At 41.4% G+C, this 14,748-nt stretch overlaps 1 protein-coding gene across 2 annotated transcripts in view; it reads right to left on the reverse strand.

The window, feature by feature from the left end:
• LOC137322854 (microtubule-associated tumor suppressor candidate 2-like) overlaps nt 1–14,748 on the reverse strand; it is a 434,152-nt gene that overhangs the window by 282,857 nt on the left and 136,547 nt on the right. The gene's annotated exons all lie outside the window — the stretch shown is intronic.

Genomic DNA, 14,748 nt, shown 5'->3' on the forward strand with positions numbered 1-14,748 from the left:
ATCCCCAAATAAACTGGCAAGAAGAGGGTACAGGGAATGGAGTTTTTGCAATGTGTGCAGGACTCCTTTCTTATCCAGTATGTAAAAAGCCCAACAAAAGACGAAGCACTGCTGGATCTAATGGGAAATGAACCAGAACAGATACGAGAAGTGAGACAGGGGAACATCTAGGCAATAGTGATCACAACATAATAAGGAGTAAGATAAAAAATTGAGAAGGACACAAGTAAGACAAAGACCAAAGTAATAAATTAGAAAAAGCTGATTTTCAGGGGATGAGAATGGAACTAGGGAAAATAAACTGGAAAAATTTACTGATAAACAAAGAAATAGAACAGCAGTGGGAAACATTTAAAACGGTGATCAATAGCGTCCAGGAGAAGTATATTCCACTAAAAAGCAAGAACAAACTGGTCAACAATGATACAACATGGATGAATAAAGAAATAAAGGCAAAAATGAAATTAAAGAAAAAGGCATACACTAAGAACATAGACGAAAAAGGAAAGGATGACAAAAGGAAATACGAAAAGGTTTGGAAAGAAGTTAAAAAAAACAATTAGGAAGGCAAAGAAAAACTACAAAATTAAAAAGGAATATAAAAAGAAATAGTAACGTATTCTACAGACACAAATAATAAAAGAAAAATTAGGATAGGATAGAGTCACTAAGGGATACACACAATAAACTCACAGGAAATGACAGCAAAATGGCAGAAATATTAAATAACTACTTTGCCTCAGTACTTACCAGGGAGACTAACATGGTGGGCACGACATTAGAAGAAGAGATCAAAAGAGATATAAAGACATTTAAGATAGAAAGAGGGGAGATAATTGACGAACTAATCAAACTTGGAGAGGATAAAACCCATGTTACTCAAAGATGTAATAGAAAAACATCTAGAAACCGAAAATATAATAAAGAATAGTAAGCACGGATTTCAAAAGGGAAAGTCATGCTTGACCAACCTTACTGAATTCTTTGAAGAACAGAAAAGGTAGACAAAGGTAATGCAGTAGTTGTAATATATTTGAATTTTCAAAAGGCCTTCGATAAGGTACCGCATAGTAAACTCATGATTAAGGTCAGAGCATGTGGAGTCAGTGGACAAGTAGCAGAATGGATCGCAAGCTGGCTACAAAACAGAAAACAGAGAGTAGGGGTTAAAGGTAGTTACTCAGACTGGCAAAAGGTGGGAAATGGTGTTCCACAAGGACCAGTGCTGGGATCACTGTTCACCATTTACATAAATAATTTGGACTCGGGAATTGGAAGTACAATTTCAAAATTTGCGGATGACACCCAATTGGGGGATATAATTAATATGGAGGAGGACCATGACAAAATACAGGAAGACAATAATAAACTTGCAGAATGAGCGTATAATTGGCAAATGAATTTCAATATAGATAAGTGTGAGGTATAACATTTTAGTAGGAAGAATAAGGGGGCCACATACAGCTTGGATAATAAGAGTCTAAATGGGGTAGAGGAGCAGAGGGATCTGGGGGTACAGATATACAAATCACTAAAAGTAGCGACGTAGGTTAATAAGGCCATTAAAAAAGCAAACCAAGCACTGGGATTCATTTCAAGAGGGATAGAATTGAAAAGCAGAAAATTTATATTAAACTTGTATAGAACCTTGGTTAGACCACACTTGGAGTACTGTGAACAGTCTGGCCTCCATATTATAAAAAGAATGTAGAGGTACTGGAGAAGGTGCAAAAAAGATTTACCAGGATGATACCAGAACTGAGAGGTTATATCCATCAGGAAATATTGAGCAAGCTGGGGCTCTTTTCTCGAGAAAAGAGAAGACTGAGGGATGACCTGATAAAGGTCTTTGAGATTATGAAAGGGTTTGATGGGGTAGTTGTAAAGAAGGTGTTTCTACTGGCAGGGGAGACCAGAACTAGGGGCCATAAATATAAGATAGTCACTAACAAATCCAATCGGGAATTCAGGAGAAACTTCTTTACCCAGAGAGTAGTTAGAATGTGGAACTCGCTACTACAAGGAGTAGTTGAGGCAACTAGCATAGATGCATTTAAGGGGAAGCTAGATAAACACATGAGGGAGAAAGGAATAGAAGGATATGCTGATAGGCTTAGATGAAGTAGGGAGGAGACTCAAGTGGAGCATAAACACCGGCATGGACTTGTTGGGCCGAATGGCCTGATTCTGTGCTGTACATTCTTTGTAATTCTATACTTTGGGTGGCGGGAAAAATATTTTAATGGTCTCACAGTCTGTCAGAAGCAAGGTCAGCTGACTCCAGGTATAACACAAAAAACACACTCCAAAACTCTCTTGTAGGTCAAGTAATTGATCTTTAAGGTTTCACTGAGCTGCAGGCTCCGAAGTAAAGCACCCGCCAGTATCAGCTGATGCTGGTAACAAGTATTCCTTTTTTATTTCATTCCCTTAGTACATTGGGGAGGCAAGTCATGGGTTTTAGCCATTCCTACAATGAGTTCCAGGTGGTATGAGCATGTACATCGCAGGAAGGTCCCATTCTAGATCGCAGTGCAGCAATTAAAGGTCTGGCAGAAATAAGATATGTCCCAATTTGCACGCGTGGAAAAATAAAATCTTCATTCTAGCACCAATGTGCTGGAAATGGCATGTAAATTCAGGTCACTGGCTCCAAATACATGCCACTATATTAATTTTTATGGTTTTTCAACTTTCTCATATTTTCACCTTCTCTTCTGAAGGCAACTGCTGAGGAAGGTCCTAAGACTGATCTGTCACTTGACAGAGTTTCCTTACATTACAACGGTGACTATGCTCAAAAGTACTTAATTGATTGTGAAGTGCTTTGGGACACCTTGAGATCATGAAAGACACCATATAAATGCAAATTCTTCTTTCTTTCTTAACACAGTACAGACCATAGATCGAACCTTCTGGTCCACATGGCCAAGTCGAACAATGAGCAGTGGGACCTGATGTACAGCCAGCGTTGTTGTAAATTCGGCAGTGCGGGCCTCGAAAGATTTACCCTCAATTCTCAAAATCCTGCTTTGCAAATAATACAGAAATACAGTTCCAATCGTAGGCAAAAAAGAGGGAGCATTTCAGGACTATGTCATTGTAGGTGGTGGAACAATGAGTAAGAATATTGTGAAGAGAATGGTCCCTCCAGAAATTGGAAAAAAGAGGGGAGGAGAAACATACTTTCCCTCCCATCTTTGTATCATCTGCAAACTTTGATATGTTACACTCGGTCCCCTCCTCCAAATCGTTAATATAGATTGTAAAGAGTTGGGGACCCAGCACCGACCCCTGCGGAACACCACTGGCTACAGGTTGCCAGTCCGAGAATGTACCATTTATCCCAACTCTCTGCTTCCTGTTAGATAACCAATCCTCCACCCATGCCAGAATATTACCCCCAATCCAGTGATTCTTTATCTTGAGCAATAATCTTTTATGTGGCACCTTGTCGAATGCCTTCTGGAAGTCCAAATACACTACGTCCACTTTATCCACCCTGTACGTTATATCCTCAAAGAACTCAAGCAAATTTGTCAGACATGACTTCCCCTTTGTAAAGCCATGCTGACTTTGTCCTATTAAATTATGTTTATCCAAACGTTCTGCTACTGTCTCCTTAATAATAGACTCCAAAATTTTACCCACCACAGATGTTAAGCTAACTGGTCTATAATTTCCAGCCTTCTGCCCACTACCCTTTTTAAATAAGGGTGTTACATTGGCAGTTTTCCAATCTGCCGGGACCTTTGCCGAGTCCAGAGAATTTTGGAAAATTATTACCAAAGCATCCACAATCCCCACTGCCACTTCCCTCAAGACCCTAGGATGTAAGCCATCAGGTCCAGGGGATTTATCCGCCTTGAGTCCCATTAATTTACTGAGTACCAATTCCTTAGTGATTTTAATCGTATTTAGCTCCTCCCCCCCAGAGCCCCCTGTTTGTCCAGTGTTGGGATATTCTTAGTGTCCTCTACCGTAAAGACTGAAACAAAATATTTGTTCAGCATTTTTGCCATCTCCATGTTTCCCACCATTAATTTCCCGGTCTCATCCTCTAAAGGACCTACGTTTGCCTTAGCCACCCTTTTTCTTATTATATAACTGTAGAAACTCTTGCTATCTGTTTTTATATTTTTTACTAATTTATTTTCATAATCTATCTTCCCTTTCTTAATCAATCCTTTCGTTACTTTTTGCTGTCTTTTGAAGACTTCCCAATCTTCTATCCTCCCACTAAGTTTGGCTACCTTATATGTCCTTGTTTTTAGTCGGATACTATCCTTAATTTCTTTACTTAGCCACGGATGGCTGTCATTTCTATTACACCCTTTTTTCCTCAGTGGAATATATATTTTTTGAAATTTGTAAAATAACTCCTTAAATGAACACCACTGCTCATGTACCGTCTTACCCTTTAATCTATTTTCCCAGTCCACTTTAATCAATTCTGCTCTCATACCATCATAGTCTCCTTTATTCAAGCTCAGTACGCTTGTTTGAGAACCAACCTTCTCACCCTCTAATTGGATATGGAATGTAACCATGTTATGGTCACTCATTCCAAGGGGATCCTTAACTAGGACATTATTAATTAATCCTGGCTCATTACACAGGACCAGGTCCAAGGTTGCTTGCCCCCTTGTTGGTTCAGTTACATACTGCTCAAGAAATCCATTCCTAATACACTCAATAAACTCTTCCTCAAGGCTGCCCTGCCCAATTTGATTTGTCCAGTTAATATGATAGTTAAAATCCCCCATAATTATAGCTGTTCCCTTATTACATGCCCCGACTATTTCCTGATTAATACTTCTTCCAGCAGAGTTGCAACTATTAGGAGGCCTATATACTACGCCCACGAGTGTTTTTTTCCCCTTATTATTCCTTATCTCTACCCAAACTGTTTCATTATCCTGATCCTTTGTCCCAATATCTTTTCTCTGTATTACAGTGATTCCTTCCCTTATTAACATAGCAACCCCACCTCCCCTTCCTTCCTGCCTGTCCTTCCTGATTGTTAAATACCCTGGCATATTTAATTCCCAGTCGTTGTCACCCTGCAGCCATGTTTCTGTAATGGCCACAAGATCATACCCATACGTCGTTATTTGTGCCGTTAACTCGTCCATTTTGTTACGAATGCTACGTGCATTCAGATAAAGAACTTTCAAATATGTTTTGTGACACTTAGTTCCTGCTTTTTCCTTTTTTAACACTTTACCTTTTTCTCCATACCTTCTGTCCCTTCCTGATATGCTTTCCTCTGTCGCCCTGCTCAGGTTCCCAACCCCCTGCCACAGCTTTGATGCTGGGTTAATCGCCTTACGCCTTCTAGTTTTCATTTTATCTGTCGTGCCTGAAGTACCTAAAGTGCCTAAAGTACACTTTCTTTCCGCTGCTCTATGCTTTTCCCTTTCACTTGTTCTTGAACAACTGTTTGTACTATTTGTATTGTAGATTTCCCCTGGGTCTTCCCCTCTCTTGCTGCTCTCAACTTTATTCCCTTCTGACTCCGCGCTCAGGTTCCCATCCCCCTGCCACTCTAGTTTAAACCTTCCCCAACAGCACTAGCAAACACCCCCGCGAGGGCATTTGTCCCGGTCCTGCTCGGGTGTAACCCGTCCCGCTTGTACAGGTCCCACCTTCCCCAGAACCGGTCCCAATGTCCCAGGAATCTGAATCCCTCCCTCCTACACCATCCCTGCAGCCACGCATTCATCCGGTCTATTCTCCTGTTCCTATACTCACTCGCACGTGGCATCGGTAGTAATCCTGAGATCACTACCTTTGAAGTCCCGCTTTTTAATTTATCTCCTAACTCCTTAAATTCACCTTGCAGGACCTCATCCCTTTTTTTACCTATGTCGTTGGTACCAATATGGACCACGACTACTGGCTGTTCACCCTCCCCCTCCAGAATGCCCTGCAGCCGCTCCGTGACATCCTTGACCCTAGCACCAGGGAGGCAACATACCATCCTGGAGTCACGTTTGCGGCTGCAGAAATGCCTATCTGTTCCCCTTACAATGGAAACCCCTATCACTATAGCCCTGCCACTCTTCTTCCTCCCCTCCTGTGCAGCAGAGCCACCTGTGGTGCCCCGACCCTGGCTCTTGCTGCTTTCCCCTGATAAGCCATCTCCCCCAACAGTATCCAAAGCAGAATATCTGTTTGAGAGGGAGATGGCCCCAGGGGACTCCTGCTCTACCTGCCTAGTCCTTTTACTCTGCCTGGCGGTCACCCATTTCCTTTCTGCCTGCGTATTCTTTACCTGCGGCGTGACCACCTCACTGAACGTGCTATCCACGATAGTCTCAGCATCGCGGATGCTCCACAGTGAGTCCACCCGCAGCTCCAGCTCCGAAATGCGGTTAGCCAGTAGCTGCAGCTGGACACACTTCCTGCACACATGGTCGCCAAGGACACTGGTAGTGTCCATGACTTCCCACATAGTGCAGGAGGAGCATATCACGGGTGCGAGCTGCCCTGAGCCTTGGCCTGTTCCGTCAGGTTTTCAGGATGTGGATACGGCCTAGCCAACAGCCACCACCGTAAAGATAAGAAAAGAAAATCTTTTTAAATTGCTGTGGAGCTGGGAGGAGTCGGCGTGCTCCTCGCAGCTCCACAGGCGTCCGACGACCGCTGCTGGCCACAATCAGTCCCCCTCTCACAGTCCTTCCACCACCCTTGCCCGACATCTGGGACTTACCCGAAGTTCATTGCCGGCGAGGTAGGTTGCCTGAAATTGCATGCTTCCATTGGGCGAGCTGCCTGTGGAAGCGCAACAGGCGCCAGCAGCTCGCCCTAAATATTTAGATGAGTGACCGAGGACCAGTTTCTTGCGATTCTCAGGCCTCTGTCTTCAGACAAAGAGATCCTTCCCTGCGCCCAATTCGCGCTATCTGGCCGGTACTATGCAATTTCCATCCCAGGGTGCTTCACATATCCCACAAAAAGACAAGTCTAGTTCCAACAGTGACAGCTTTTATTTGAAGGCATCTTACATCTAAAATGTTTATCTGTCCTTTCCCTTTATGCATGTGGACAGACCTGAATATTCATAGTTTTCTGTTTTTATTTCAGATACCAGCATTTGTAGGTTTTTTTTCTTTTTATTCCATCCCACGTTTTTTTGTTAGGCGTTAGTAAATTCCAATCGGCCTGAGATCAGGCTTCAGCAGGTCCAAAAATTAGAACATTTCTTTCGCACTGTTACACAAAGACATACCAATAATCTGACAAAGAGTGGATTAATAATTACTGCATCCAATAAATATTTAACTAGACATGCTTAAAAAATGAGTAATTCATTTCTCTTAATTTAAGTCTTTGCAATTGGTTAAAAAACGCACAGAAAATGCTGGAAACACTCAGCAAGTCGGACAGCATCTGTAAAAGGCATAGCCCTTCATCAGAATAGGTTGGATTTTGATAAGGGCTATGCCTGAAATGTTATATTTCCCTTCTGATGCTGTCTGACTTGCTGACTGTTTCCAGATTTCCAGTATCTGCAGTGTTTTGTTATTTTATTTTTTTCTTTCCATTTGGTGTCTTTTTAACTATTTGAATTATTTACACAATTATTATTATGGGGCTATACTATCCTCTATAAGAAAATATTATCACCCTTAGACTTATTTATGAGACGTCAAAGTGACAAGTGAAACTGCATTTGAAGTTTTGCATTGCTTGTTTATTTTGTAATCGGCTCTGGCTGGTTGGAGTGGTTAAAAATCTTTCATTCATGTGCATCTGAGAAAAAAAAACAAGAGCAGCAGATAAAAGTTTAATGTAAAGGAGGGAATGTACCAACCATCATTCAAGTAAGGAAGGGAGGCCTGTACAAAAAGTCCTCCTTTTAGATATGGTACTCATATTAAAGAGCTCAATTTTATGTAAGTCTTGTTGCAGGAACTTTGATAAAGAAGCTGCCAGTTAGTTTCATTTTTCCTTGAGATTTGAGTTAATATTGAGTTTTGGGTTATTAATATTTTGGATAAAAACCCACTCTCTAGCCCAAAGGATGTCCTTTTGTTCAGTTTTTGTAGGTAAGCCCAACTTTGATTGTTGTGTCTCTAAAATGTATTATAATTTCTATTAGTTTTGTTCAGAACATGATATTTTGTACCGCTAACATTGAATCATGGAAATACTCTTAAGCATTATTTAGTATCTGTGACTTTTGGCACGCTAAGAAAATGCGTCTTCTTGATCGATTTTTGTAGTGTGATCAATTCGATGAAATGATTTCAAATAAAAATTGTTTTTAATTGCACTCAGCTGACTCCTGTGAGAGAGCAAGAGACAGAGAGATAGAGCGGAATGAGGGGAAGATAATGAGTGCTGAAACAGCGAGAATATCCATTACAACATGCCAGATTCATACTGTAAAGTCGAAGCGCCTAATTCCCTCTGTGACACCAGCAGAACTGTGCGTGAACCTATCTTTAAATGAGTGATTTTGCATAACACATTTTCCTTAACAAGAACAGCAAAAAAATAGCACAAACCTCTAATAATGATCTTTCAACAATTCTCAATCAGATAAATGAGCCATTTAACTGATATAAAGGTCGAAAAGTTCATGATTTCAGTTGTGAAGTGTTCAATACTTTGCAAAATGGCTCATAAAACCCGCTCTACAAATTAGTTCCTAACTGTCCTAGTAGACTGCATAATGGAAAAACAGCAGGAGCTTTAGGTGCACAAAAACTGCCCTGCAACAAGACATGAAGGCAAGATGCACAGAAATAAACAAAAGGGAGTTTGAACTCAATGTCCACTAATTGGAGGACAAGGTAGAGGTCCAGACTGAAGTTTCACCTTGAAAAAGGGCACAAAGCTAAGAATAGGGGGACCAAGTTTACACAATACTTCAGATATGAGGGTAGGAACATCTGATCCACGAGGTTTGCATACGAAAGCTTAACATGCTCGTAGCAGCATTCTTGTGCCAGCATCCCGGCACAGGCTCGATTGGCCGAATGGTCTCCTTCTTGTGCTGTAACGATTCTGTGATTCTATGATTGTGTGCATTATTGTTACATAGGCATTAAAACAAAATAAATGAGTAGGCGCCTGTGATAAGCATCCATCCATAAACTTCATCGATCAAAAGTTCTACCCAGTATTCTCACCAAGGCCCTGTGCAATATTAAAATAACCTCTTTCAATTTAAATATAGAATCATAGAATGGTTATAGCACAGAAGGAGGCCGTTTGGCCTATCGAGCCAGTGCTGGCTCTTTGTAAGAGCAACCCAGTAAGTCCCATTCCCCTGCTCTTAGCCCTGCAAATTTTTTCCCTTCAAGTATTTATCCAATTCCTTTTTGAAAGCCACAATTGAATTTGCTTCCACCACCCTCTCAGGCAGCACATTCCAGATCATAATTACTTGCCTTTGGTTCTTTTGCCAATCACCTTAAATCTGTTTCCTCTGGTTCTCAACCCTTCTGCCAAAGGGAACAGTTTCTCTTTATTTACTTTATCTAAACGCTTCATGATTTTGAGCACTTCTATCAACTAAACAAGTTAAGGATAGTATTAGATTAAAAGAAGAGGCTTATAATGTTGCAAAGACTAGTACTAAGCCTGAGGATTTGGAGAGTTTTAGAAACAAGCAAAGGATGACCAAAAAAATTGATAAAACGGGAGAAAATAGAATGAGAGTAAATTAGCAAGAAATATAAAAACAGATTGTAAGAGCTTCTACAAGTATGTAAAATGGATGAGAGTAGCAAAAGTAAACATTGGTCCCTTAGAGGCTGAGACAAGAGAAATTATACTGGGGAATAAGGAAATGGCATAAAAGATGTTAAACAAATATTTTGTATCGGTCTTCACAGTAGAAGGCACAAAAAGCGTACCAAAAATAGTGGGGAACCAAGGGTCTAATGAGAGTGAGGAACTTAAAGTAATTAATATCAGTAGAGAAAAAACACTAGAGAAAATAATGGGACCAGTGGATTGGAAGGTAGCAAATATAACACCGCTATTCAAGAAAGGAGGGAAGAGAGAAAACAGGGAACTACAGACCAATTGGCCTGACACCAGTCGTAGAACCATAGAAAGTTACGGCAAAGAAGGAGGCCATTCAACCCCTCGTGTCCGTGCTGGCCTTGCCGTCCCGTATCGTCGGGAAAATGCAGGAATCCATTATTAAGGAAGTGGTAACAGGGCGCTTAGAAAATCATAATATGACTAAGCAGAGTCAACATGGTTTTATGAAAGGGAAATCGTGTTTAACAAATTTATTAGAGTTTTTTGAGGATGTAAGTAGCAGGGTAGATAAAGGGGAACCTTTGGATTTAGTATATTTGGATTTCCAAAAGGCATTCGATAAGGTTCCACATAAAGGTTGCTACGCCAGATAAGGGCTCATGGGGTTGGGGGTAATATATTAGCATGGATAGAGGATAGGTTAACGGACAGAAAACAGAGAGTAGGGATAAACAGGTCATTTTCAGGTTGGCAGGCTGTAACTAGTGGGGTGCCGCAAGGATCAGTGCTTGGGCCTCAGCTATTTACAATCTATATTAATGACTTAGATGAAGGGACCGAGTGTAATGTATCCAAGTTTGCTGACGATACAAAGCTAAGTGGGAAAGTACGCTATGAGGAGGATACAAAGAGTCAGCAAAGGGATATAGACAGATTAAGTGAGTGGGCAATAAGGTGGCAGATGGAGTATAGTGTGGGGAAATGCGAGGTTATTCACTTTGGTAGGAAGAATAGAAAAACAGAATATTTTTTAAATGGTGAGAAACTATTAAATGTGGGTGTTTAGAGAGATTTAGGTGCCTCATACAAGAAACACAGAAAGTTAGCATTCAGGTACAGCAAGCCATTAGGAAGGCAAATGGCATGTTGGCCTTTATTGCAAGGGGGTTGGAGGACAAGAGTAAGGAAGTCTTGCTACAATTGAACAGGGCTTTGGTGAGACCACAACTGAAATACTGTGTACGGTTTTGGTCTCTTTATCTAAGGAAGAACATACTCGCCTTAGAGGCAGTGCAACAAAGGTTCACTAGATTGATTCCTGGGATGAGAGGGTTGTCCTGTGAGGAGAGATTGCGTAGAGAGGGTCTATACTCTCTGGAGTTTAGAAGAATGAGAGGTGATCTAATTGAAACATATAAGATTCTGAGAGGGCTTGACAGGGTAGATGCTGAGAGCTTGTTTCCTCTGGCTGGAGAGTCTAGAACTAGGGGGCATAGTCTCAGGATAAGGGGTCAGCCATTTAAGACTGAGATGCAGAGGAATTTCTTCACTCATAGGGTTGTGAACCTTTGGAATTCTCTACCCCAAAGGTCTGTGGACACTGAGTCATTGAATATATTCAAGGCTGAGATAGATAGATTTTTGGACTCTAAGGGAATCAAGGGATATGGGGATCGGGCGGGAAAGTGGAGTTGAGGTCGAAGATCAGCCATGATCTTATTGAATGGCGGAGTAGGCCTGAGGGGCCGTATGACCTACTCCTGCTCCTATTTCTTATGTTCTTATATTCTTATCAAATTTCCTCTCAACCTTCTCTGCTCTAAGCAGAACAACCCCAGCTTCTCCAGTCTATCCACGTAACTGAAGTCCGCCATCCCTAGATCCATTCTAGTAAATGTTTTTTGCACCCTCTCTAAGGCCTTCACATCCTTCCTAAAGTGCAGTGCTCAGAATTGGATATAATTCTCCAGTTGTGGCCAAACCAGCGTAACTTAGTTGCTTTTGTACTCAATGCCTCTATTTATAAATTGTAAACAATTTTACAACACCAAGTTATAGTCCAACAATTTTATTTTTAATCCCACAAGCTTTCGGAGGCTTCCTCCTTCCTCAGGTGAACGGTGTGGACACCGTTCACCTGAGGAAGGAGGAAGCCTCCGAAAGCTTGTGGGATTAAAAATAAAATTGTTGGACTATAACTTGGTGTTGTAACATTGTTTACAATTGTCAACCCCAGTCCATCACCGGCATCTCCACATCTATTTATAAAGCCCAGGATCCCACATGCTTTTTTAACTGCTTTCTCAACCTGTCCTGTCACCTTCAAAGATTTGAGCACATATACCCACAGGTCTCTCTGTTCCTCCACCCCCTTTAGAATTGTACCATTTAGTTTATATTGCCTCTCCGGATTCTTCCTGCCAAAATGTAACACTTCGCACTTCTCTGCGTTAAATTTCATCTGCCATGTGTCCGCCCATTCCATCAGCCTGTCTATGTCCTCTTGAAGTCTATTACTATCTTCCTCACTGTTTACTACACTTCCATGTTTTGTGTCATCTGTAAATTTTGAAATTGTGCCCTGTACACCCAAGTCCAAGTCATTAATATATATCAAGAAAACCAGTGGTCCTAGTACCGACCCCTGCGGAACACCACTGTACACCTCCCTCCAGTCTGAAAAACAACCATTCACAACTACTCTCTGTTTCTTGTCACTTAGCCAATTTTGTAACCATGCTGCCACTGCCCCTTTTATTCCATGGGCTTCAATTTTGCTGACAAGCCTGTTATGTGGCATTTATCAAACACCTTTTGAAAGTCCATATACACAACATCAATTGCATTGCCCTCATCAACCCTCTCTGTTACCTTATCAAAAAACTCAATCATGTTCGTTAAACATGATTGCCTTTACTAATCCACACTTGTCCAAGTGACTATGAATTTTTTCCTGGATTATCGTTTCTAAAAGCTTCCCCACCACCAAGGTTAAACTGACTGGCCTGTAGTTGCTGGGTTTATCCTTACACCCTTTTTTGATCAAGCCTGTAATATTTGCAATTCTCCAGTCTTCTGGCAACACCCCCATATCTAAGGAAGATTGGAAGATTATGGCCAGCACCTCTGCAATTTCCACCCTTACTTCCCTCAGCAACCTAGGATGCATCCCATCTGGACCAGGTGACTTACCTACTTTAAGTACAGCTAGCCTTTCTAGTACCTCCTCTTTGTCAATTTTTAGCCCATCCAGTATCTCAACTAGCTCCTCTTTTACTGTGACATTGGCAGCATCTTCTTCCTTGGTAAAGGCAGATGCAAAGTACTCATTTAGTACCTCAACCATGCCCTCTGCCTCCATGCATAGATCTCCTTTTTGGTCCCTAATCGATCCCTCCTCTTACTACCTGTTTACTATCTATATGCCAATAGAAGACTTTTGGATTCCCTTTTATGTTAGCCACCAGTCTATTCTCATACTCTCTCTTTGCTCTTCTTAGTAGTTCCTTTTTCACTTCTCCTCTGTACTTTCTATATTCAGCCTGGTTCTCACATGTATTATCAATCTGACATCTGTCATACGCCCCTTTTTTTTGCTTCATCTTACTCCCTATCTCTTTCGACATCCAGTGAGCTCTGGCTTTGGTTGCCCTACCTTTACCCCTCGTGGGAATGTACCTAGACTGTACCCGAACCATCTCCTCTTTAAATGCCGCCCATTGTTCGATCACAGTTTTCCCTCCCAATCTTTGATTCCAATTTAGTGGGCCAGATCCGTTCTTAACCCAGTGAAATTGGCCCTCCTCCAATTAAGTATTTTTACTCTAGATTGCTCCTTGTCCTTTTCCATAACTAATCTAAACCTTATGATACTATGATCACTGTTCCCTAAATGTTCCCCCAGTGACACTTGCTCCACTTGACCCACCTCATTCCCCAGAACCAGATCCAGCACCGTTTCCTTCCTCGTTGGGCTGCAAACATACTGATCATGAAAGTTCTCCTGAACACACTTCAGAAATTCCTCCCCCTTTTTGCCCTTTACACTATTACTATCCCAGTCTATAGTAGGATAGTTGAAGTCCCCCATTATCACTACTCTATAGTTCTTGCCTCTCTCTGTAATTTCCTAGCAAATTTGCTCTACATCCTTCCCACTAATTGGTGGCCTATAGAATACATCCAGTAGTGTAATGGCACCTCTATTGTTTCTTAATTCTAACCAAATAGATTCTATCCTTGACCGCTCAAGGACATTTTCTCGCTCCAGCACTGCAATATGCATCTTATTCAATACTGCCACCTCCCCACTCCTTTTTTTCCTTCCCTATCTTTCCTGAACACCTTGTACCCAAGAATATTTAGTACCCAATCCTGCCCTTTTTTGAGCCAGGTATCCGTTATCGCCACTACATCATGTTCTCATGTGGATATTTGCGCCTGCAGCTCACCAACTTTATTTATCATGCTTTGTGCGTTTACACACATGCACTCTAAACCTATCTTAGACCTTCTTGTTTCTCTCTTAGTCTGATCTCACCTAATACTGTACATTTCTTACTCTAGTCTTATTTGTCTCTCCCAATCCTTGTGAACCTTGTTTCCCCTTTCTAATGCTACATCCTGGTGCCCACCCCCCTCCCAAATTAGTTTAAACCTCCCCTCACAGCACTAGTGAACTGCCCCACAAGGACATTGGTCCCTGCTCTGTTGAGGTGCAACCTGACAATATCCTGACATTTGCTATGAAACCCAACATTTTGTTTGCTTCCTTTCCTCTCTGGTAACTATTGCACCATTATCCCAAGGCCTCTCTCCTGCTCTAATATGTTGTCACTAAGTACATATTCCACATTACTATTTCTTTTGCCAAATCTCATCATTTTAGATTTGCCTGCATTAAACTTCATCTGCCATTCTTTGCACACAAACTCAGCTTCTCCAAATTCTCCTGAATTTGTGTACATTGGTTCTCATTTTTTGGCATTTCTCCCATCTTGGTATCGTCTGCAAAGTTAGACA

This window comes from Heptranchias perlo, chromosome 6, assembly GCF_035084215.1.
Source record: "Heptranchias perlo isolate sHepPer1 chromosome 6, sHepPer1.hap1, whole genome shotgun sequence".
Classification (NCBI taxonomy): domain Eukaryota; kingdom Metazoa; phylum Chordata; class Chondrichthyes; order Hexanchiformes; family Hexanchidae; genus Heptranchias; species Heptranchias perlo.